The sequence below is a fragment of the Triticum aestivum genome, chromosome 7A (assembly GCF_018294505.1).
Source record: "Triticum aestivum cultivar Chinese Spring chromosome 7A, IWGSC CS RefSeq v2.1, whole genome shotgun sequence".
In the NCBI taxonomy this organism is placed as follows: Eukaryota; Viridiplantae; Streptophyta; class Magnoliopsida; order Poales; family Poaceae; genus Triticum; species Triticum aestivum.
The window spans coordinates 727,521,993-727,546,696 of record NC_057812.1 but is presented as its reverse complement, the minus strand read 5'-3'; the positions used below and the strand labels follow the sequence as shown (position 1 = coordinate 727,546,696).

Genomic DNA, 24,704 nt, shown 5'->3' with positions numbered 1-24,704 from the left:
GAACCAATACCATGCCTCTTGATAGGCGAAAGCCACCAGATCACTTGGGGACTTGGTCATGTCTGAACCAGTCATGCCTCTTGATCGGCCTAAGGCCACATAATCACTTGGGGGCTTGGTCGAACCCGAACCATGACCACGCCATTTGGTCGGCATAAATGCCACAAGAATCACTTGGGGACCTGGCTAACTAGAACCATAGTTACACCTAACGGGAGCTTGGTCGTGTTTGGCCATGGTTACGCCATTTGATCAGCTTAAATAAATCTTTTTGGCAAACATTTTTGTCGTTGCTTTTGCTTCATACTTTTCTTTGAAGGGTTTTTTTTGCTTTTTATTGTGTTCTTTAAAACCGACAAAGTTTTTTAACCAATCAATTGACGGAACACAGTTCACGTCAATCCGGAGACTATTTGTCCGGTTTGATCCTTGTGGTCAACATCCTCTTATGGAGTAACACGGTGTTCATTATAACCCGGCACGGTTTACATGGTAACCAGTGTCATATACATATACAGGAGTTGTTATTTCCTCCAAACAGTGTGGGTTTGCAAAAGCTCCGCTTCAAGGTTGGCCAAGCCAACTTCACACTCAATGGTGGCAGGTATTATGTATCTCAAAATTTTTGATCATATACTTAAAATTTTGTTTTGAATGTTTTGACTTTATATATACAAACATCATATTCCGCCTGACGGTACAACCGCGGTGGCACTTAACGAATTTCTTATTTCAGAAAGTATTTTGGAAAGTTCATTACCACAGGAAGAACAAGTTATGCGTGAAGGCATATCAATATCAAAGGTATCAGCTAGCCTATTACAAGGCAACATGGTGCCCATAATAACATAATTGTTTTTCACAAAGGAGAGACAGTTTTAAAACTGGCTTCCGGTTTAAGCTTGGACACCAGCCTGGCCTGATGGTTGTGGGTCATCCTGCGCCGCTTCAGCTTCCGTTTCTCTACCCAGTGGCTGAAAATCCACAGTTGTCCAGTCGATTTCCATCAATGCTTGAAAAACAGCTTCGTCATGGATTAGCGAAGACGGGTCAATATCGGGAGCATAAGTATGCTTACGGATTGGAGGGATCAGGTTTTCTAATTCATGGATTGGTGCAGCTATTCGCTTGTTCTGGCTGTCATATTGGACTTGATAATGAGACAAATCTGCTTCCTCAGCCAGTTGACAAGCTAGCGGACGTACCTTCCGGTTTATGGCTCGCAGATCCGCTTCACCAAATTCTAACCTGTCTTCCTTCAAACTGGGATAACCCTGAGTCGCTTCAATAGGATCAAAATCCGGCACCCAGGATTTTGCCCGGATTAAAGCATTGATTGCACCGGTTCGAGCAGCAGATTTCTTCAGCTCTTCAACCCGGGCAGGAAGCACTGATAGTTTCATCAAAGTATCTTGAATCAGAGTGGGCGCCGGTTTATTATGAGACGCGGTACAGATGATCCGCTGGGCACCAGTATACAATTGTTCAACCAAGGTATAGGCGGCTTTCAATTTCTTCCGCACATCTGACCCCAAGTGACCAATGCGTGTCCCTGAAATACCATAAAAGGTTAATAAACCGGCGACTCGGTAAGAAGGCAGAACCAATTCAGAAGGCAAGCTGGCTTACCAAAGATAGCAGTGGTCATGGCATGAACGTGCCGCTTTATGCTGGTCAGTTAATCCGTCACTGATTTCAGTGCAGCCTCAGCATCCTCTGCTCGTTTGATCAAAGCGGATTTTTCAGTAGCCCAATCCGCCCATTTCTTCTTGAAGTTCTCCTTAAGTTGTTCCATGGCGCTTAAGGCACTGGCCAATTCCTCTTTTGCCTTGGAGGTTTCAGCCTGTTGGGTTTTCTGGTTTTCTCGCAGATCGATGACTTGGCTTTCTTTCGCCTTCAGTTCCGTCTGCAGGCATACAGATATATGTTTCAACAAATCAGTAGAAGGATTCAAGTACCAACCACATAACAAGTTATGCGCTTGGCACTTGGGGGCTAATGCATATTCGATCTTTATCTTTCAATTGTTTACAAAGTCCCAAGCTCAATACAAGTATTCAACTTGGCACTTGGGGGCTAATGGCTATTTGATCATATGTATTCTGATGCGGCAGTTTCAATTACTTAAAGTATCAGTTTAACTACGCTAAGTTGAACCGGCCCTTGGGGGCTACATCAGCAAATTCCAATGCATCAAGATTTATATTATTAAGTCCCGATTTGAAAGAATAGTTCAAACCGGCCCTTGGGGGCTAGGAGAGTCAACAAGAATAAAAGCATACAAGCAGGAAGGACCATATGGAAGTTACCTCATATTTATCTTTTATCATATTAACCAGACTGGCTTCGTAGTCACGGCTGGTATACAGCCGGTTTAGATAGCCGGAATGGATATCTTGGGCGTTCAGAGCAGATTAAGCCGTCAGATCAGCGTTCCACGTGCCTTTGCCAAAAGCAGCAAATTCTTCCTTGGCAGAATGTTTGGATAAAGCGACATAATTGCTTGGTTCAGCATGACCAGTGCCAATAATGACAACCTCATCATCCTTGGTACCGCCGGTTTGCACTGGAGCTGTTGGCTTCTTAGTAGATTTTGCTGGACCGATGGAGCTTTCAATCCGGATGGAACCTGTGGGCTGTTGGATAGGGCCTGAGGTATCAACAGGTCTCTCTTCAGCAATAAGATCATCATCTGGCCGCGGTGGATTGTTGGGAATATCCTCAGAGATAGCCGCTTCAGGAAGGACATCTTCTTCGGCCGCTTTGTCCAGGCGGGCCTTCTTGCTTGGCCTAGGTTTGGCCCTGAGAAGAGTAACCAAATTAAATACAGCATGTGTTCTAAGGCAATGTACTGCAAACATCACAATAAATATGGCTTACCCAAGCACCATTTTGAGCGGCGGGAGCTGAGTGGCCGATGACTCGCCAGAAGATGAGTGGGAGATAACCTGGTAATCGGAGTCAGACGGATTAAGAGGTTGACGAAAGCAGCCCACTTTAGGACAAGCACTGGTAGGCGAGTTAGAGACCTCGGAATGACGTTCCCGAACCGGACTGTTCGGTAAACCGGCGGAGGTAACTACCTGGCCGCTGTGTCGGGTGGTGCGGCGAGCCTCGTGTTGTTGAGTCTTCATAAGAAGTTTAGGATCCAAATAAGCAAGAGGATGAGAAAATTTAACTTTCCGGTTTGCCTGACGGATTTTTTGTGAAGGCAAAGTTTCTGAATCGGAAGAGAGAATAATTGCCTCTGCAACATCCGCGTGGCTGGTTTCGGCATCATCCTGAAAAATATCATCATCAACAAGACGCATGAAAAATAAACCAAGTGAGTCAAGCTCTACCTCAAAGTCCGGGTTATCCACCTCATCATCAGGGGCCGGATTAGAAGATGCAGTGGTTCTTTTCCTGTGGTCAGTCTTCTTCACAGCTTTAGTTTTTTGCCGGATTGCTCTTTCCGGTTTGTCTGCCTTCTCTGGTTTCTCCTGCGGCAGCTGTTTGCTCCAAAACGGATCATCGCCCTGATTATACAGACACTGATATTACAAACAATGACCAGACATGTCAATAACAGATTCAGCAAAGAGAAAAATCAAAGTCTTACAGATGGCGGTTTGTTGGTGGCACAGAAGGGAAGCAGGCCGGTTCTAGCGCAGATGTGCTCCGGTTCATTCAGTATCTTACGCACAGCCTCTGTGATTTCTTCACCGGAGAGATGGAGTCTTGAATGTCGCAGTGAGTCATCCACACTATCAGTATATTCGCACATCAAACCGGAGCGCTGACTAAGGGGCAGTATGCTCCATGATATCCAACAGCGAGCAAGGTCAACCCCTGTTAAACCGTTGGCCATAAAGGCTCTGAGCTTTGACAGCTGAGGAGCATATTTGCTTCTCTCCTGGGCAGTCAATCGTTGAGGAAAAGGATGGGTATTTCTGAGCCGCTCCGGACGAAAACCAGGCAAGGGATTCTCGCCAGCAGGGGAGGTGTCTTTGCAGTAGAACCATGTCTGATTCCACTCCTTGGGGTGACTGTGCAGCTTGGCGTGAGGGTATGTGACCTCTTTCCTTTTTTGAATCGCCATGCCACCCAACTCCGTATTAGAGCCATCAGTAAACTCAGTACGGCGGTTTAGATGGAAAAGATCTCTGAATAATTCCACTGTGGGCTCCTCTTGAAAGAACACCTCATAGAGCACTTGGAAGTGGCACATATTTGTAACAGAGTTGGGGCCAGTGTCTTGTGGATGGAGTTGGAAATCAGCTAGAACATCCCGGTAGAATTTAGAACCGGGCGGTTTAAAACCCCGGGCTAAGTGGTCTGCGAAAACAACAACCTCTCCTTCTCGAGGTGTGGGGGGGCATTCTTTGCCAGGAGCCCTCCAATGGATGGTATCTTTGCTGCCCAAGGCGCCAATCAGGACTAAATCATCCAGTTGATCCTCTGTGACGCGAGAAGGGACCCAATTGCACTCATACACTGGCTTGGCCATGATGGAATCTACAAGGTAGAAGATCCCGGTTCAAAAATGCATTTCATCAAGATACGTTGGTATGGACACTGTTAAACCGGAGACAAAACTATCTGAACCGGAGTTTCATGAAGCAACCAACATCTGGCGGTTCAACAAGGGGACTAATGGTATATACCGGTTCATAAAAGTTTTCTACAAAGTTAAACCGTCTGATCTAAGCATTGAACAGTCAAGACTGCAGATGAGTAAGTACACAAAAACAGATTTCACAAGATTATACTACAGCTTTGGATCTGGAACATGTTTATAAAGGAGATAAATATTCAAGGCCCTAAAGGAGCAGTGCCGAATCAATAAGCGAAGGTACGGATAAGATCTATGGTCTTAATATGCGAAAGTGAAAACGGAGGATAAAAACTACTGCTACACAGAGCGAAGATTCACAGACTCGTCTAAGGATCTACCATATGAACAAGAAGCAAGCCATGAACAGTAGAGAACATGGAAACCCTAGAACAGATCTATGATGAAAGGGATAGAAGACTTACCGGAGCTGAGGAAGAAGCGGAAGGTCGCCGCGGTGCTCTGGTACGCTCAGGCTGATGCAGCGGCCAAAGTTGGTGCAGAGGTCAACGACGGCGGCGGAGCTCCGAAGACGGGCGACGCGAGGAAGAAGAAGCAGAAGGGCAAGCAGGGGAAAAAGAGATGACCCTTCGATCCTATTTATAAAGCAAGGGACATGGGTCAGGCGCGAAAATCAAGGAGCTGCAAGTTGGGAAACAGAGCTGTCGCCTCGATTATCGCAGATCTATTAAACAAGAAGGTATCACGGATAGTTTCTTTATGATAGATGACGTCACGCCGATTTACAGCAATCAGAGAAGATGACATCATGGCGGTTCACCAAACTACAAGAAGACGTTGAAGATGAAGTTTTGCTAAGGATTGACATGAACCTGTTCAAATCAATCTGGGGCCTAATATTGGGGATATTACTACTGGGCGTAAACCGGCCTATCTGAGCCGGATTAACTTCATCAGTAGTTAAGCATGTTAAAGCCCATGAAGATAGATGAGGGCTCAAGACCCATAATCGGCTGAGAGCCTGTAGCCGTAAACCGGCGTCAATATGTAACTTGTATTATAAGTAAGGAATAAGTAGACACCAAACCGGACACATCTATGAGCTAGTGTTGGGACTCTGTAAACCGACGGGCGTCACCCCATGTATATAAGGGGATGACCCGGCGGCGGTTCAAGGGGAACAGACAACAACTCGAGACATAGGCGAAGCTTATTTGCTCCCTAGTCATCGAAACACCCATCAGTTCCATCACAACTAGACGTAGGCTTTTACCTTCCTTAAAGGGGCCGAACTAGTATAAACTCTCTTGCGTCCTTGTGTCCGCTTTAACCCCTTCAAGCTAACCCGTAGCGATGGCTCCATGACTAAGTCCTTTCTCTAGGACATCTGCTGTGACAAAACCACGACAAGACCTGTGTATGAAGTATGAACCACTGAATGTTGCTCTCTGAAACTCCCTGAAGGTTACATTTTCAATGGCAAAAGTGAACCACAGAAAGCTAGTAAAGGACTAAATCTGTGAAGAAGAACAAAATTGGGAGCCATAGACTATGACTACCAATGCCAAGCCACGAATTTCAATCTCCTGTAACAATTAACAACACATAAAAAACCCAACTCTCCCAAATGATCTTTTTATCCATCACAGGAGTGAATTCTCTTTGATCTCACATAAAAGCTAAGCTCCACTATAACTCAGAAAGACAGAAAATAGGGTGCATCTACACAATAAATAATCATCTGAACGACATCATCAGGATCCACTAAAGAACTGAAATTGTGTGTGTGCTTGCGTTAATGCATAACAGTGCGCGGAATTTACTAAAATAAAGTGCGCGGAAGGAAGCCATTGGATACTCACACAGATGTGGGCATGCTTACATGTGCCAGCTGCAGTAAACTGCTGCTCCAAATCAGGTGAGCGAGCGTGGCGGCAGGGCGTGTCTCATATGGAATGATCGAGATACCACCAAATAACTCTGCAGCAAGCGGATGTGGCTGCTTTGTATGTGCATAATTCTGGTACCTCCACCTAGTGTAGAATAGAAGAAAAGGAAAAAAGTAGTTGACTCACGTATACTGTATATGCCAACCTAAAGTCATGCAAGCCTTTCTTTAAACTTAAGTGGTGATCATGACTGGCTTATGTAAAAAGAGTAGTAAGTTGTAGTCCTGAGTATTACATGATTTCTTTGAGGAAAGAAGTCCACATAACCCCCTCAAATTTCACAAATCGGCCACTTACCCCCCTCAACTCTAAAACCGGGTATTTAGCCCCCTGATGTTTAGAAAACCAGACAAAACACCCCCACACATTGTTATAAGAGGTTTCACTAGGCAGTTTTGCAATGTGGCACGAGTTAACAGACCTACAAAAGGAAAAATCTAAGGTGTACATAGGGCCGAACTGTTCATGACGCGACTCATACTGCCTGATGGTGCTGCTCCTGCTGCAGTGCTGCTTCTTCTATCGTTGGCAGCATGGGCGAGCAGTGATTGGAGTTGTTCATGGCGAGAACGCGAAGGCTTGTCCGAAACTGGCACTGCTAGTGGCGATCCGATCATTTTGAGTGATACGTTCGTTGCTACTAGGAGTAGTACTGAATCGGACAAAGCAAAGATTGATGAGAACCTTGTGTACGCGTGTGTGTGTTGCCTTCCGGCCGGCTGCATGATCAATCAGCCGGCTCTATTGTGCATGCATATGTTAATTGATTGTGATTGATAAAGCTAGCCACATAGCAGAGTCGTAGCAAGGATTGAGCGAAACCATCAGCATGCGTCGTTGACGTCGTCCCATGTCGCCGGAGAGTGCTTGGCTGCATGGAGCTAGAGCTGAGCCTGCAATGTGAAAACGGATATGGCACCAGCGGCCGCATATAGCATGTGCGTGTGGTGGCATGGAGGCGACCAACTGCAACTGGTCTCGTGTGGAGATATAAACCAACGTTGAGATGCGAGTGAGGGCGAGTAGCAGCTTCTAGTGGCAAAGTAGATACTGATGGCAAAGAAGCACGGCCGAAATGATGGCATGAGTGTCGATCGTCACTCCACGAGAAATCATGTGGTTACAGGCCTGGTGGATAAAACCACTCTCAAAATCACCTCCAAAGCTATCAGGGGGTGTTATGTCTGGTTTTCTAAACTTCTGGGGGGCAAATACCCGGTTTTAGAGTTGAGGGGGTTAAGTGACCAATTTCTGAAATCTGAGGGGGTTAGGCGGACTTCTTTCCGCCAATGGATTGCATGGAATGGTAGGAATGATATGCCATTGCTGTCCTATACGTACTCAAACAAATATAAGGCGCATATCATGTGTAAATCCAATTCAAACAATAAATTTCAGATATGGGAATCTTGTTTTAACGCAAGCAAGAAGAGACCTATGCAGGATGAAACACAAATAGCCCTCAATACCTGTAGCAAATTTTTGAGCAGCTAGCGGCAAATCTGACAAAAATTAGATAAAACGTTAGATTGATGAAGATGAAGTAGGGAAGGCTGAAGAACGATCTGAACTCACCACGCGCCCGGAAGCGGCGGATGATGGCAGTCGAGCCTGGTATTTAAACGTGAGCTAGCAGTTCAATTGCCGTCATCATTTTTTCTGCATTTGTACCTTCTTGTAGCTTCTGCTGGTGCAGGGGGATGAAAAGCACGGGCATGCCATTGAGCGATCTTCTTCCACCCCTCGTGTTACAGGAACAACTCGTCACTGTCGTCGGGAGCAGGAATGGGGACGTAGGTCGGCTATACGTTGGTCCATGTGGTACCCGTTGGCAGCCAGCCGACCCAGCTTTTTGAGGGGCGCGAGCCCGCAAACATGATCCAGGCGGAGAAGAAGAGCACCCCCCCCCCCCCCCCCCCCCCCCCAGCCCGCAGTTTCGCCAAATCCACCCAAGGGGGACGACAGGGGATCAATCGAATAGGAAGCCACCGGTCCTGACCACGAACTTGGCATGGAGTCGCAGAGAACGCAATCGCCCCAGCCTGCAGTAGCCGCTGATCCACCCATGGGTGGGGGGATCGATCAAATCCATGCCTGCTCAAGAACTTGGCATGGAGACGAAGAGAATGCGAGATTTGATCATTTGAGCAGAGACGGGGAAAGAGGAAGCGGGGTGGGGAGGTGAGGATAAGATGGTGCGTCTCAGCTCTTAATAGTAGATTATCCCATCAGTTTTAGAAGACGAAGAGGAACGGATGCGCACAGCAGAGCCTATGCGGAATATGAATTCATCCCACTCAGATTGTACGTACCTAACGATTCGTTGATTATTTTGCTAAGGTGGAGGCTGCATGTTGAGAGGACGCTGATGTGGCATCATGATGATGTGGACAGTGTGCATGTTGAGATAATTGATAGTACTGGGGATCAACTTCTTAAGAATGTAAGATATGTAGTCGGAAATGAAGGGAAAAGGTCGATCAGACTGCGTTGGTTCATTGTGGTAGTTCCAAGAGTAAAAAATATCATTTGGGCATGGTGCTCGTATCCGGCATCTCCTCCAGTAATGTGCACATCTTGACATCATAACCTTGTAAAAGTTCCTTGAAGAAATTTACCAAGAAAATCATTACTGTGAACAGCTTCCAAGATTTCAGAAAAAAAATATAGTAACTCATGACATAACACAAGAATTTACCCGTATTTCAGTAGTCCTTCGTCAAATAAATTATAATCATCAGACTTAGAACCATCAATTTGGTTGTGCCATTTACATCAAATAACAAAGGGCCTTGAAGACATATTCTTCTCTCTTTCTTTTTTTTTTTTGAGAAAAAGGGCCTTGAAGACATAACTACACATTTAGCTTATCCTGGGAATGGTGAGTAGCAACAAACTCATACTTTTCGGCACCCAAGCAGGATGTTTGGTAGCACTAAAGATATCACACCATAGTCCCCAGAGAGTTGGCCATTTGTGGCTGAGCTAGTGCAGGATTCATTTCACGGTTTCGTGCGGGATCCGATTCATGGTAGTTATAGTGTCGTCCATCCTTCTCCTGGGGCTGCTCCACGACAGGGTCCTTAGTGGTGTTCGTGAGAGCTGGAGGAGGAGGAGCGAGAGGGAATGGGAGCATAATCCCTCATTTGTATATACTATTCCCTTATATAGGGGAAGAGGAGAGTGAAGCGGCGGCAGGTTAAACATGTGGTGAGGCATCAAATCCTCTCCCATCCCCTCATTACGGTGTTAATTATGTGCAGAGATTGAGGGGTTGCCGTTATCCCTCATGAGGGAATCGAGGCGCACGTCCACTTGCAATGGGACGTGGCCTGGGTGGGCCCCTTGCTTACTCTTTCATTCTACCTAGATAGCCAAGTATACCGGAGCCATGGAGGACTCTATTTCCGCCCATGTAGCCTATCTAGTTATGTAACTCTAAGACCACCAATGTGTTATATAAACCGTGAGAGTCTTACGTCACAGGAAACTTTAATTAAAAATGCAATTCTATTATTCCCTCTGATCCATATTAAATTTCGCTGAAATCGATGTATCTATTGTATTTCAATGCTAAATATAACCGTTTGAGCGATAAGTAATATCAATCTTAGGGAGTAGTTAACTTTCAAGCAGAAGTAAATATCTCGAGTCAGGAGAGTAGAGTTGCCAGAAAACACCTTTGTAAACAGAGCACTTTAAAAGGCACTTGGATGGCATGCAAATTTGTTCATGTAATTGACCTCTGTTCATAAGGCTTTCGCATGTTTTGAAATGCATAAGGTAGACAATGGTCTTCCTTTTATTAAAAAAACATGTTAATCTTTAAGTTTCTAGAGCAAAATTTGGTAGTGCAACACAATAAGATTAATTGGGGAGTATCTGAAAGCAGATCATGGATAATGGGAAAAAAATATGCAAGAGCTGAATGTATTAAGAAATTCTCAAAACAGGCTCGCGCCCCCGCTTTATATGTATAGCAACAACACCCAGTTAGACGACATAATGACACAATGTGGTGAGGTAGCCCTATGACACGGCAAATCCCTAAATAACTAGACAACATAACTGAACACGACTACGCTGCCAAACAACTATGCACAAAACGGCTAGATTACAACGCCAGGACACGACCTACAACACCTAGCCTCCATGACAACGCCCTCAGAAAGGAACGCAAGCACCGCCGCTGCAGAGCCTAAATAGCACAAGGATTTTCACCGGAGACTCGCCACGGGAAGGAGAACCACAACGACATCTTCAAGAAGATAATGACACCCACAGATGTCCTCACCGCCAGCGCCAAAGCACGGAGCTTTCGCTCGGCAGCTCGCCCATGACACCTTGAGGCACCCAGACCAGCCGCGGCGAGAGCGGGCCTCTAAATCTGGATCCGGGCAACGCTACTCCTAAAAACAAAAAGTGTGCCCGAACCATCCACCACCACACCCGCACCATCTAGACGATCAAGAAGCGTAGCCACCACTGCCGCCATGGAGCCTGCCGAAAAGCCACCATACGGACCACCATCCGGGGCCGCTGCCCCACCATCCAAGTCCTGGTTGCTTGATATGTGAGCATCAAGGTATGCTTGCCTCAATCGATAGCTTGCATGCAGCACAGAGGTTGAATGGTAGCTCTCTAGTGGATTTGTTCATGTCCTGGTTGCTAAAATTCTTACATAGGATTGATCTTGCTTATCTGATTGTCCAAATCATAGTCTTACTACTTTTTTTTTTTGAAACGAGATAGTCTGACTACTTGTTGTGGACATATCAGTTTGGTGCTCATGGAAGATCGAAAGTAGCATTAAATGATCATGTGCTTTACTTGTTCTCTTATCCCAAAAGTATCTCATATATTTGTAACCATCTTATATTCCATTGTAGTTGTATGTTCAAATGTGAAAACTCGAAGTCCCTTTTGCATTAATAGTATTTGATGAGTAATCCAAATGTTCAAACCAATATTACGTAAAACACACATTATTAGAAAACCCTTCGTATCACACTACAAATCTGTAGTTGTGCTATGAAACCAACACTATGGACAAATAACTTTAATATAGAGCAGTGCTCTCTGCTTAATCACACCTTCCGCTCCATATTTCTGATGGAAAGGTGTGATCTTGCTTTCGGTGAGAGTCGTTCATGAACTAGCTGCCTTGTCTGCAACTCTACAGACAAGGCATGCCATGTTCTTGTGTGTCCCTGCATATTGCCATGATAGAAATCGAGACACGCTAACGTCAGGCAGTTGGGGAGGTAACCCGAATGACCAAAAAAACATGTTATTATGTAGAGCTGTTCAATTTTTGTGTTCCATTTTGCAGATACCATACCATACTGTTGGACGCATGCATCCGCACATGCAGTCCATGCAGCTCCGACGTGACCACGTCCCTGCTCCCAACTGCCTGCGCTCCTTCCTCCACTCTGATCGCATGCAGCTAGCATCTAGGGACTTAGTTAATCAGTTAGTGTGTGCACGTTGTGCCTATGTATTTGTATATATATATATGTATTCTCCTGTGAATGAATATAGTGTGTGATTGCTCCAGTTCTAGTCTGTTCCACTACATGATATCAGATACCTAATTCTCTCTCCCGATCCGAACCTCTTGCTTCCGCCTCCCTCCCATGGACTTCTCTGATCTGACCTCCGACGGCTCTTCCAGCTCCATTCCGTTTGCCACCCCAGCGAGCCTCCTCTCTGTTCCTCTCTCCACCATCCTCACCCTCAACATTCATGGCCAAATTCCCGTCACCCTCCACCTCAACCCTCCCAACTTCAAGCTCTGGTGCTCCTTCTTCCACGCCCTCTTCATGTCGTACGGCATCTACGACCACGTCGACGGCTCCCGTCGACGCCAAGCACCGCCGCCACGACTTCGCCTGGACACAGGTGGACTGGTGCATCGTTCGTTGGCTGTATACCATGATTTCCGACGAGCTCCAAGGTATGGTTCCGCAGGACCATCCCTCCGCCTTCATCTTGTGAAAGGCCATCTGCAGTCTGTTTATGGACAACTGCACTCAGCGCGGCCTGATCGCCCTCGAGGAGTTCCACTCTCTTCGTCAGGAGCACCTCTCCATCATGGACTACTTCACCCGCTTGCAGACCCTCGCCGACACCCTCCGCGACTGTGACATGGGCGTCACGGACCTCGGCCTCGTCTCCAACATGCTGCGCGGCCTCTCCAACAAATTCAGCCACGCCATCAGCACCATGACGTACGACGAGACAAAGCTACCGACGTTCCTTCAGGCGCGTTCCTATCTGCTGCAGGAGGAGCGGCGCATCGATCGCGCTGCGGCTCACGAGCCCGCCACCGCGCTCCACGCCATGGCCCGCGCTTCCGCCGCGGCGCCCACCCCGCCTCCACCTCCCCCACACACGGGCTCCTCCAACAACAACAGCGACCAACGCGGCCGCAAGGGCGGCAACGGCGGTACCGGCGGCAACGGCGGCTATGGCCCTCCCGCCGGCCACGGCGGGGCTGGCAGCTCTGCCCCCGCCCTCTTCCACAACTCCGGCGTGCCCCAGCGCCCCCAAGCGCCCTAGTTCCCGGGGTTCAACCCCTGGACTGGGACCTTCCAGGCCTGGCCCGTGTTACCACGCCCGCCCAGCGCCGGCGTGCTCGGCCTCCACCCATCGGCATAGGGGCTCCTCGCGTCCACCGGCCCCAACACCGCGCCTACGCCCTCCGCCGCCACCTGGGACATGTCCTCTCTCCAGACCGCCCTCATGTCGATGCCACAACCCTACTCTGGCGGCGGGGATTGGTTTTTCGACACGGGGGCCACCTCTCACATGGCCGCTGATCCTGGTATGCTCTCCACTTCCTTCCCTCACCCCACGCATCCAGGCATCATCGTTGGCAACGGCAGCACCATGCCCGTCTCCCACACCGGCGATGCACTCCTTCCCACCTCTTCCTCCCTTCTCACCCTTTGCAATGTCCTCATCTCCCCTCATCTCATTAAAAATCTGATTTCTGTTCGTACTTTTACCCGTGATAACTTTGTTGCTGTTTCATTTGACCCATTTGGCTTCTCTATTAAGGATCTCATTTCCGGGACGGTGCTCCTCCGATGTAACAGCTCCGGTGATCTGTATCCACTTCGCCCCAACGCCAACGTCCAGCAACCTTCCGCCATGCTTGCCGCTGTCTCCACCGACCTGTGGCACCAGAGACTTGGGCATCCCGGACGCGCCGCCCTCTTTGCAATAACATCATCTTTTGATTTTCAGTGTAATAACTCGCAGGCCCATACTTGCCATGCCTGCCAGCTTGGCAAAAGTGTTCGGCAGCCCTATTCTGCCTCTTCCACCATAGCTACTACTCCTTTTCATTTGTTACACTATGATGTATGGACATCTCCCATTGTTAGCAACTCTGGTTTTGCTTATTTTTTGGTTATCTTGGATGATCACACCCACTTTGCCTGGACTTTCCCTCTCCGTCGCAAATCCGACGTATTTGAAATCCTAGTTTCCTTCCATGCGTTCGTGAATACCCAGTTTCAGCGTCCGATCCTTGCGTTTCGCACCGATAACGGCCGTGAATTCGACAACCGTGGCTTCCGGGCTTTCCTCACCATGCACGGCATCGTTTTCCAACTCTCCTGCCCATACTCCTCGCCACAGAACGGCCGAGCTGAATGCATCATACGCACACTCACCGAGGGCCTCCGCAGCCTGCTCTTCCATGCCTCCCTACCCCTAAAATTCTGGCCCGATGCCCTCGCCACGATCACGTATCTCCTCAACTGACCGCCGTGTCGCCCTCGCCGGCTCACCACTCCCTTCGAGCTCCTCCACGGTTCCCCACCATCCTACCAGCACCTCCGTGTCTTCGGCTGCTTATGCTACCCAAACACCACCGGCACTTCTCCGCACAAGCTCGCGCCCCGCTCGCGTGCGTGCGTCTTTCTCGGCTACCCTCCGGATCACGCTGGCTACAAGGGCTTCGATCCTCTAACCGGCCGCGTTTATATCTCACGCAGCATGCACTTCGACGAGCGTGTCTTTCCATTTGCGCAGGTCTCTGACGTCTCCGCCTCGCCATCGGCCCTGCCTTCGCCGCTCCTCTGCGACGACGGCCCAGCACCGGTTCCTCCGCCACACGCCCAGTGGCATGCCCGCGTCGGCGCGCCCCCGTCACCGGCTACACCACCTGGGACTGCTGCCGCGGCCTCTACCTCGTCCGCCTCGTCCACCGCGGACCCCTTCGGCTCGGCCGCCACACCCGCGACCTCGCCTGGTGGCTCGTTTTCGACCTCGACCGCGGACTCGCCACCACCATCACCCGCTGCATCGGTCGGCTCCTTCGTCCCGACCACAGGCTTGCCGCGCTCCTCAACGCCCTCCGCGGCGTCATGCGCCTCGTCGGCTTCGCCACCACCTTCGCCGGATGGATTGTCCGGCTCGCCGCGCTCCACGACGCCCTCCGTTGCGTCCCGCGCGTCGGCGGCCTCGGCATCTCCCTCGCCTGATGGCTCACCCGGCTCCTCCACTGTCGCCGCGACCACGCCGCCGTCGACGCCGCCCTGCATCGACTCGACTGCACCACCAGCCCCTTCTCCAACACCATCGGGCCCCGGTCACCGCATGATCACCCGCGCCATGGCTGGCGTCCGCCATCGCAACACCAAATATGATGCGGACTATGTTCTCACGGCCGGTGTTGCCGCGCCTTCGCCGCTTCCCACGTCGGTGACTGCTGCCCTTCGTGATCCAGCATGGCGCGGCGCCATGCAAGAGGAGTATGATGCCCTTTGTGCGAACCGCACATGGACGCTTGTCCCGCGTCCGCCCGGTGCCCACCTGATCTCAGGCAAATGGATATTCCGCCATAAGCTGCGACCCGACGGCTCTCTCGACAGATACAAGGCACGATGGGTCGTGCGTGGCTTCTCTCAGCGGCCGGGGATCGACTACACCGACACATTCTCCCCGGCCGCCAAGCCCGCCTCGATCCGTCTCGTTCTCCAGCTTGCGGCGGCTCGCTCGTGGCCTGTTCATCAACTTGACGCCAAGAACACGTTCCTCCACGGCGAGCTCACCAAACATGTCTACTGTCAACAGCCGGCTGGGTTTGTCGATGCCTCGCGCCCCTCCGACGTATGCCTGCTCTCCAAGTCCCCATACGGGCTCAAGCAGGCTCCCCGGGCATGGTTCGCCAAGTTCGCCGGGTGTTTGTCTCAGCTGAGCTTTGCGGTGACCCGCTCTGACGCGTCTCTGTTCGTCCTCAAGCAAGGGCACAGTGTCGCCTACCTCCTGTTGTATGTCGATGACATCGTGCTTACTGCATCCTCCGACGCTCTCCTCCGGCGGATCATCAGCCAGCTGCACGCTGTCGTCTCTCTCAAAGACCTCGGGCCCCTCAAGTTCTTCCTCGGCATCCAGGTCCAGCGCTCTAACCGCGGCTTTCTCCTGCACCAAGCATAGTACGTCGAGGACCTTCTGGAGCGGGCTGGCATGATCTCGTGCCACCCCGCCCCGACACCCGTCGACACCAAGGCCAAGCTCTCGGCAAACGACGGCGGCCTTGTTGAGGATGCCGCCTTCTATCGCAGCATCACTGGAGCTCTGCAATATCTCACCCTCACGCGCCCAGACTTGACATATGCAGTTCAACACGTCTGTCTCCATATGCATGCGCCTCGCCAACCGCATTGGGCCATGGTCAAACCATACTGCGGTATGTGCGTGGCACCACTGCGCACGGGCTCTTCATCGCCGCCACGTCGCCCACCGACGCCGACTGGGCCGGCTGCCCGGACACTCGCCGGTCGACATCCGGCTATTGTGTCTTCCTCGGTGACTCGCTCATCTCGTGGTCCAGCAAGCGACAGCCCACCGTCTCTCGATCAAGCACCGAAGCCGAATATCGAGCCGTGGCCAATGCGGTCGCCGAGTGCTGTTGGGTGCGCCAGCTCCTACACGAGCTCCACTCCGACTTGGGCAAAGCTACGGTTGTCTTCTGCGACAACGTCTCCGCTGCTTATCTCTCACAGAATCCAGTACATCATCGCCGCACTAAACACATTGAGCTTGACGTTCATTTCGTCCGCGAAAAAGTTGCGCTTGGCCAAGTTCGTGTTCATCACGTCCCAACCAGTCAACAATTTGCTGACATTATGACGAAAGGCCTACCTGCTGCAACCTTTGCGGAATTCAGATCCAGTCTGTGCGTCGTCGACAGCGCCACCGACGCTCACACTGGGGGGAGGGGGGGGGTGTTGGACGCATGCATCCGCACATGCAGTCCATGCAGCTCCGACGTGACCACGTCCCTGCTCCCAACTTCCTGCGCTCCTTCCTCCACTCTGATCGCATGCAGCTAGCATCTATGGACTTAGTTAATCAGTTAGTGCGTGCACGTTGTGCCCATGTACTTGTATATATATATATGTACTCTCCTGTGAATGAATACAGTGTGTGATTGCTCCAGTTCTAGTCTGTTCCACTACACATACACGTCTTATTCTGTAATGGGGCCAGTTTACATGAGGTCAGGTGAAGAACGGAAATTCTAACATTAATATTGCACATCTATTCTATTCATCATATCAAGCTGCATTTGCTTATTCAGTGCACTGACGTGGTGTCTCGGAGCATGCTAAGACAAATTACGATGTTACAACCACATCTATGGAAGCCCGCGTTGTCACCGTCCATTGACCGGCAGTCCGTTCTCCCTCCAGGTCGAGAACCCTCCGGCGATGTCGGTCACTGCAGTGAAGCCCTGAAAGAAGATAGATTTACTATCACGTGCCACAAGCCGCAAGGTGAAACCATAACTACCGATGATGAGACAGATAGATAGATATGAGTAGATAGGGATAGTGGTACAGGTGACGGTTCTAGGTCCCTCCAGCAGGTGAGGGTAGGTTCTTGCCAGAGTTCACAGGCGATCCAGAATCTGATTTCGATCCATTCTTCCACACACCCACAACACCAGATCTAATCCCAAATCATTTCCCGGTTGAGCCGTGAATCAATTCAGGCCAAGTTCGCACCCCGTTGTGCTGATTCCCCACACCCCAACTGAATTAGGGAGTGCACAAGCTCGGGTTTGTCATCCTCTGTTCAGAGATATTTCCCCTCGTTTCATTCCCATCCCCGCCAACACCTTGCATCTAGTCAACTGTGCTAGGGCGAGCTCCTAATTTCAACTCTAGCACACCAGCTGGGAGGAGGTTTGGAGGCGGAGGACAGGCGGCGGGAGGGGCCGCGCGAGGCGGCGCCCAAGGAGGGCGGAGGACAAAAGCGGGCAAACAAAGGGAGCGACGGCGAAAGGAAAAGGAGGATAAATTCGTCTCCTTTTAAGTACGAGTTTTTACCAGACTCTGGCTATGCGTGCGGCGTAATTGGGCATAGTGATAGAGCATGCAGAGCAAAAAATAAAGCGAAAAAACGAGAATATGGTCCATGGCTGAAAGCTGAAATTTTTAGGAGGAACCAAAGTGATGAAGAAAAAAGTAAAGGACCTTCTGAAAGGGCAGGCAGCTGGAGAAGCAATAGTAGTGGTAACAGGGGAAAGTTACATGGTAGTGAGGCCATCTCATGGAGGAAGAGCTCTGTTGAAGGTGAAGGAATTGCGGGCTCACACCCTAAGGAAGAAAAAGAGGTCACAAGTCCCTTGAGGCTGAAAAAGGACATCACTGATCAACAAACCAAAGGAAAAAAATTAGACTTTGAGAAGGTTGGTGGAGAGCCGACAAGCAAGCGAATCAGATATGAGTCCTTAACTGAAATGCGGGAAAAGGGGACAAACGAGGAAGAACAAATGAATATTGACAAAGAAGGGGGGGGGGGGAATTTACATGGCTGTTTCCCAAGAGTCAGGGGAAGGAGAGGTCGACAAAATTGGGAAACAACCAAAGATGAATGAAGCTGCAACCAAAGATATAACGCAGCAGGTGGAGGAGGAAGCAGGGGTAAAACCGAAGAATTTGAGGAATTGTGCAAATAAGGGAGACACTCCAGAAGAGAAGAAGAAAGAAGGAAAGTTAAATTAATTAAACATGATAGGCTGAAAGTGAATCAGACACAACTTGAGACAACTCCAAAGACAAAGAAACGATCTGCAGATGACATGTAGATTGATGAGGGGCTAGAGTTGGAAAAGACGATGAGGATGGATGTGGAGCCAGCTGAAAATTTGGCTATAAGAGGACGTCATGAAACAAACACGATGGCGGAAGAACCAAAGCTAATTGCAAAAGCGGGATTGGTGGACCAATCCCGCAGGACCCAATGAGGATCACGGTGTGGAACTGCCGGGGGTTGGGGAACGGCCCGGTAGTGAGAGGGCTTCTGGATGTGCAGAAGCAGGAGGACCCCGACCTTCTCTTTTTATCAGAAACCAAACTTGATAAAAGGAGAATGGAAAGTCTCAAATGGAAGTTGGGAATGAGTAACTTGGTGGCAAGGGACTGTGAAGGAAAAAGTGGCGGGTTAGCATTATTGTGGAAGAAGGAAATAAAGGTAGAGCTCCACAATTATTCCAGATACCATACTGATGTGGAGATAACTGAGGAAGACGGATTTAGATGGAGATTTACTGGAATATATGGAGAACCAACAAGTGAGAGAAGGAATGTAACATGGAAACTACTAAGCATCCTAAATCAACAGCTCACTCTACCATGGTTGTGTGCAGGAGACTTCAACGAAATCATGTACCTCCATGAGAAGATAGGAGGGCCAGAGAGATCACAATCAGCAATGGAGAAATTCAGATTCGCACTAGCTGACTACGGCCTCCGAGACTTAGGCTACACAGGGGATAAGTTTACCTGGCGAAACCATAGTCACACAGTAAAGAAATATATCAAAGAAAGATTAGACAGAGCAGTGGGTAACCAAAGATGGTGTCAACGCTTTCCCGCATATAAAATAGTGAATGGAGACCCGAGGCACTCAGATCACCATCCGGTCACCATATGGGTATAAGGCAGGGGGAGCTACCCTATGGTAAGGAGACATCTAAACGCATTCAAGTTTGAAGCAAGATGGCTCCAAGAAAAAGAATGCAAAAGGTGGTGGAAAATGCTTGGGCTGCTGCGAGTCTGAGAGGAAAAAATAATGCATCTGACAAGATACAGGCAGTGGCACGAAAATTAAAGGACTGGGACCACAATGTTCTTGGTGATCTGGACAAAAGGATTAAACACACGAAAGCTGAACTGGAGGGAACCAGAAGAGGTGTCATAAATCAAGAGAGTGTCTCTAGGGAACTTTACTTGAGGGAGAAACTTGACAGACTAGAACATCAAAGGGAAACTCACTGGAAGCAACGTGCACACATCACGTGGCTGCGTTCAGGAGATAAAAATACAGTTTTTTTTCCATGCCTTTGCCTCAGAAAGAAAAAGAAGAAACACAATTGGAAGACTGAAGAGGGAAGATGGTAGATGGGTGGAAGGAGAAGAATCCTTGAAGGAGCATATTGCAGGGTATTTTTATAGCCTCTTCTCCGCCTTGGTAGGACAAAACAATGAAACTATTCTGCAAACGGTTACGCCAAGAGTCCATGAAGGAATGAATGAAATCTTATGTGCTGAATACACAGCAGACGAAGTGAGGAAAGCTCTGTTTAGTATTGGGGACCTCAAAGCACCGGGCCCTGATGGGATGCCTGCAATTTTTTTTAAAGAATTTTGGCTAACCGTCAGTGACTAGGTAACAAAGGAAGTGTTGAATGTTCTAAACGGAGGGGAAATGCCAGATGGCTGGAATAATACAATGGTGGTGCTAATACCAAAGACACAAACACCAGAAAGCCTGAAAGACTTAAGACCGATAAGCCTCTGCAATGTCCTCTACAAAGTGGTGGCGAAGGTAATAACTAACAGATTGAAAGAAATCTTACCTGACATCATTAGCCTAAATCAAAGTGCATTCGTCACTGGACGGATGATATCTGATAATATTTTACTTGCATATGAGCTTACACATTTTTTGCAGAAGAGAAGAAGCGGTGCAAAGGGCTACGCGGCTTTAAAGCTTGATATGAGCAAAGCATATGACAAGGTGGAATGGAAGTTTCATAACGACATGATGATCAAGCTTGGCTTCAACATAAACTGGGTTAGATTGGTTATGAAGTGCATCGCCACAGTCAAGTACCAAATCAAGGTAAACAAAGACATAACCGATGTAATCATCCCACAAAGGGGACTTCGCCAGGGAGACCCTCTATCACCATATCTCTTTCTTATCTGTGCGGACGGTTTCTCGTCGATGCTTAATGAGGCTGAATTTAATGGAAGGTTGAAGGGAATAAAGATTTGCAGACAAGCCCCAAGTGTCAGCCACCTCCTATTTGCAGATGATTCACTCTTATTAGTGGAGGCAAGCGAGAGTGTGGCGCATGAAGTGAATAAAATCCTAAGCACATATGAAGCTTGTTCTGGACAAATGATAAATAAGGATAAATCAACCATTCTATTCAGCAAGAACATTGATGGGAGGATAAAGGAGGATATGAGAGGATCCTAGGGATAAATGTGGAAGGCACCTCGGGAAAGTACTTGGGTCTACCTGTATACATGGGCAAAAATAAAAGAAATACCTTCAATTATTTAAGAGAGAAAGTTTGGAAAAAGATACAATGCTGGAAGGAAAAACTCCTGTCGAAGGCAGGGAAGGAGGTGCTTATCAAAGCTGCAGCTCAGGCGATACCAGTATACACGATGGCATGTTTTGACCTGACCAAATCTTTTTGTGAGGATTTAAGTGCAATGATTGTGCACTACTGGTGGAGTCAGATGGACAAGACAAGTAAGATACACTGGGTAAGTCGGGAAGAATTAATGAAGCCAAAAGTGGATGATGGTCTGGGTTTCAGAAATTTGCACTTCTTCAATCTAGCTATGTTGGCCAGGTTGGCATGGAGAATCCTACAAAATCCCCATTCACTCTACTCACAAGTCTTGGCTGCTAGATACTTCCCCAATGGCTCAATGCTAGAAGCCACACCGGTAGCAGGTATCTCTTACACATGGCGCAGCATACTAAAAGGGATGCAACTGCTGAAAAAAGGGATTATATGGCGAGTGGGCAATGGTGAGAACATCATAATTTGGAGTGATCCTTGGATCCCTAGAGGTAGCACAAGGAGAATTAGCACGCCCAGGGAAGGAATCTCACTACTAAGGTATCTGAACTCATTAACCCCATCACGAACCAGTGGGACGCATATCTGATCCAACAAATATTCTGGCCGGAAGATGCCCAAGTCATCCTACAAATACCCCTACAAGAACAAACAGGTGATTTCCTTTGATGGCATTATGATAAAAAAAGGAGTCTTTTCTGTTAAATCAGCATATAGGGTGGCTGTAGATAGTGCAGCGAGAAACTCACCCTCTGGACTAACTTCAAGCTCGAATGCAGAGAGGGAAAACTCAAGCTTCGAATGGAAGAAGTTGTGGGCACTTCCTCTACCAAACAAAGTGCTACACTTCTTGTGGAGAGTTGCAACATACAGCCTTCCGCTACGAACAAAACTACAACGAAAAGGTATCCCTACTGACACCAGATGCCCAATATGCTTGAGACTTGATGAGGATGGGGATCATATTTTCTTAAAATGCAAAAAAGTGAAAGAACTCTGGAGAGTATCATTACTTGAACACATCAGATTTAAGCTTCTCATCTGTCCAGATTCAAAAACTTTTTGTGAGGAAATATTAAAACTCAAGGCGAAGGAATGCTTAAAAGTTTGTTTCTTATTGTGGTTATGGTGGCATGAAAGAAATAAAGCAAACATTGGTGATACAATGAGAACCATCTCTGAAGTATCATCATCTATTGAGTATCACCTACTTGACTGTATTTCGTCCAGGTCACAAAGAAATGAGCCGAAGAGAAAAGTGGAGCAAAAATGGAAGCCGCCTCCTACTGGAACCCTGAAGATAAATACGGATGGGGTCTTCTTTGAAGCACAACATACAGGCGGATGGGGCTTTGCAATTCGAAATGACCATGGCGTTCTATTAGCAGCTGGTGCAGGTAATTTGGAGAACGTCTCAAACCCCCTGCATGCTGAAGCTTCAGCACTATAACAAGCAACTAATATAGCTGTTCAGATGGGGTGCCATCAGGTGATGTTCGAGACAGATTCAATGGTAATAAAACAGGCTATCACTATTACAAAGTATGATCTCTCAGAGTTAGGCTCTTTGTTCCAGGATGTTAAATTTCAAATGCATGTGGGCTTAAATGTTGTAGCTGTTGAATATTGTAGTAGAGACTGTAACCAAGTGGTGCACACTTTAGCTGCGCATGGTGCGTGTATGGGGAATAGTTGTCTAGAAACCTAGCTGGGCCAATTCCCAGAGTTTGTAATAGAACTTGTAGCTGGCGATATGCCCAGCGTGTTCAGTTAATTAATGGAATGTTGTATGTTCCTTTCAAAAAAAAGAGATAGAGATAGTGGTGCTAGGATTTTATGCTTACAGCGGAACAGAGTTCGGCTGCTGCCATGAGAGACCTCTTGCCACTTCGGCATCCCTGAAATTGACAAGTGGTGTTTTCTAAACATAAGGAACGCTCGACTGAAAGATGAAAGAACAGATAACGTTCAGCATCAGTGGCAGAACGCACGATGATGATCTCGTCATCCCTGCCAAAGATCGCCGACACTTGCTGGACAAAGTGCGGGTTCTTCGTCATTCCTGTCGATTAAAAATAACAAATCATGTTGAATTACATCTACTAATGGATTAGAATTGGATCAGAGCAGCGGAGAAGCCTAAGTTGTGTACTGCATTTTGAAAATCGAAGCGACATTATGTATTTACAGTCACAAAAATACTGAAGGTGGAGAGCAATTAACGAGTGATGTGGGTTTGATGAATTACCTGAGCCGGTGCTGTACGTGTAGGGGACGTTCACCGCCCTTGCCGGATGGCCGCCGCCGAACTCACCCTCGTTCTACACAAGAAGCAGCAATACTCACCATCAGATGTTACATTATTACTGGAATGACAACTGTTGCTTTTATATGCCGTTCACTGTGGACAGTTCTTTTTTTTGAAGGGAATTTTGCGGTCAGTTAAGTTGACAGAAGAACAGAGCACTAGAGTAGCTAATCGTTGTGTGGTTTGTGTGTTGGTTCTGTACGCTACCTGAGGTCGAGATAGCGGTGGCCGGCCAGCAGCAGCTCGTAGGCGACGCGCACGGCCACCTCCGCGTCATCCGCGCGCAACGCCGCCGCCCCGGCGCTGCCGTGTCTGGAAAAGAAGGAACATGCGTGTAAGAGCTGTGTCCGTGGGCACTCGATGGATGGACAGGATCGATCAGTCGTGCTGCACGCCCACCGTACATGGCTGAGCCGAGCATCCTCCTGGTTGCGCCCACCGAGACCGGCCTCGCCGCTGGCACGACCCGAAGATTCGCCCTCGTGCGCATGGCACCGTGCCGCATCCTGCAGTCGAAACACAGCACACCGTCGGCAAGACTGAAGGAGAAGGATACAGTAATGGAAAAGCAGGCCAGATTGGTTATACTTGCCGGCAGGAGGCGAACGCGGGGAGGGAGACGCCTCGGGCAAAGGAGTACTCCATCACTCTACTCCGACGCCATTATCTCCGGTCCGGTCCTCGCTCCTGTTCGTTCTTGGGGACTCCGGAGCCCGGCCGGACGCTCAGTTCGAGCTAATATATTAGCTGCGGTGCAGATTGAGCGCAGATTTCTTGTTGAAATAGTGGTAACCTTGCACAAACACATGGAATGGGATTGGGAAGACATATCTATGCTTGGTTCATGACTTGGATCATCTCGCCACGTATCAATCCTCATCTCATCACACGTCCCTGCATCCGGCACCACGTACTAGCCAGTTTCGATGTGCCCTCTGTTTCTCTGGTCAGTTTTGGGTTTTTTTTTCTTCTATGAAACACTATAACTCTTCTACCTAAATGACAAGTGTCACACATTAGATGCGTGGGAATCTGGTCCTGACAGTTTTCGACGACAATCCCAATCACGTAAGGATAACAAATTACAGTGACGCAAGGCAAATTTTTGTCAAAATAAAATAAAACACGAAAATTGTGCTGCTTGACAACTGAAGTTGTTATTATCGTGCCACTAAACTTGTCATAAAAAAACATTACAAGTGCATTCATAAGCTCTAATTAGCCGCCCTGGGACAAAAGCACTCTGATATAGAGAAATTA

The 24,704-nt window shown here is 48.5% G+C and overlaps 1 pseudogene; it reads right to left on the bottom strand.

The window, feature by feature from the left end:
- Positions 1-17,179: 17,179 nt before the first annotated feature.
- Positions 17,180-24,089, bottom strand: LOC123153891 (thiosulfate sulfurtransferase 16, chloroplastic-like; annotated as a pseudogene).
- Positions 24,090-24,704: the final 615 nt, after the last annotated feature.